The sequence below is a fragment of the Empidonax traillii genome, unplaced genomic scaffold (genome assembly GCF_003031625.1).
Source record: "Empidonax traillii isolate 1590-97213 ecotype Southwest subspecies unplaced genomic scaffold, ASM303162v1 scaffold1401:size261456, whole genome shotgun sequence".
NCBI lineage: Eukaryota > Metazoa > Chordata > Aves > Passeriformes > Tyrannidae > Empidonax > Empidonax traillii.
The window spans coordinates 259,741-261,456 of NW_020956594.1; the positions used below are offsets into that span (position 1 = coordinate 259,741).

Consider the following 1,716-nt stretch of genomic DNA (forward strand, 5'->3'; position numbering starts at 1 on the left):
TGGTGCTCTCAGTGACGTGGTGGGACTGTTGGGGAGGGTCCTGAGCAGGACTGAGGGACAGGGTGGGATTGTTGGGGTGTCCTGAGCAGGACTCTCAGGGATTGTTGGGGAGGATCCTGTGCAGGACTCTCAGGGATTGTTGGGATGTCCTGAGCAGGACTCTCAGGGATTGTTGGGATGTCCTGAGCAGGACTCTCAGGGATTGTTGGGGTGTCCTGAACAGGACTCTCAGGGATTGTTGGGGAGGATCCTGTGCAGGACTCTCAGGGATTGTTGGGATGTCCTGAGCAGGACTCTCAGGGATTGTTGGGGTGTCCTGAACAGGACTCTCAGGGATTGTTGGGGAGGATCCTGTGCAGGACTCTCAGGGATTGTTGGGGAGGGTCCTGAACAGGACTCTCAGGGATTGTTGGGGAGGATCCTGTGCAGGACTCTCAGGGATTTTTGAGATGCCCCGTGCAGGGCTGGGAGTTGGACCGGACGATCCCTGTGGGTCCCTCAGCGCATCTCTGCCCCCCAGGGGGTTTGGAGGCCGCGCTCCCCGTGGCTCTACCCTGCTATCTGTCTGTCTGTCCGTCCATCTGTGCCCGCTCTGACGCTCTCCCTGTATTTCCCCCCCTCCCCACACCCCTCCAGAGCTGACCTGCCCGGGGTGCAACATCGCTAAAGAAGCTGCTGCAGGATGAAAAGATGGCAGCGCGGCTGCTCGCACCACCAGGCCCCGAGAGTTTCAAGCCCTTCACTCCGGAGTCCCTGGCCAACATCGAGAAACACATCGCCGAGCTGAAGAAGAAGCAGCGCTCCAAGCAGGACAGCAGCCACCGCGATGACGACGAGGACAGCAAACCCAAACCAAACAGTGACCTCGAGGCGGGGAAGAATTTGCCTTTCATCTACGGGGACATCCCGAAAGGGCTGGTCGCTGTGCCGCTGGAGGACTTTGACCCTTATTACATGACCCAGAAAGTGAGTCTGGCGACAAAGGAGCCGCTAAAAGCGCCTTGGTTTTTTTTTCATTTCCCCCCCCCTCCTCAGGAAGTGGTAGGTTTGGGTATGGTTGGAGCAGAAGACCGAGGATGGAGTCTTGGATGGGGCTGGTTTGGTTTGTTATGTGTTTTTTTGTTTTTTTGTTTTTTTTTTTTAATGATGTTTAATTGATGTCATGTGATTGGTCTTGACTGATGTCATAAGGCCGGTCTTTAAGGATGGAGTTAAGAAAACGAGGTCTGGAGAGCAAAAATAGATCAAGTTGTGCTAATGTGCCAATTTTAGGCCTTGAATCAATAAGGGGAATGGAGCTGGGGGGCACCAGTGGTGGTCTAAGCGTGTGTTCCATCACCTGCACAGAATTCAGTCGGAAAGGGGTGGTTACAAAGCAGTGGGACACAGAATCGTGGCAGAAAAGGAGCGGGAGAAACTAATTAACTGGCTGCCACCTTGAGAATTTTTACTCCTAAAATATTTGCAATCAAGGGGATGTGGCAGGAGGCATTTGTGGGGTTTATTCAGGAATGGCGTCCTGAGGGGAGCAGCGAGTTGGGAAACTGCTGGAGATGGAGGGGAGGGACCTACTGGTCACAGATTTCCTCAGAAGACCGAAACTGAGGTTCTTGACTGTTCATTTTCATTACTTTCCTCGATGCAACTTTAATTGGAGCAGGCTGAGAGAGCTGCCACCCCTGCCTGAGGCTCTGCTGTCACGGGAGGAGCTGCAGG

General features: G+C 54.0%; 1 pseudogene; it reads left to right on the forward strand.

The window, feature by feature from the left end:
• Positions 1-622: 622 nt before the first annotated feature.
• LOC114069963 lies at positions 623-966 on the forward strand (annotated as a pseudogene).
• The last annotated feature ends 750 nt before the right edge of the window (positions 967-1,716 follow it).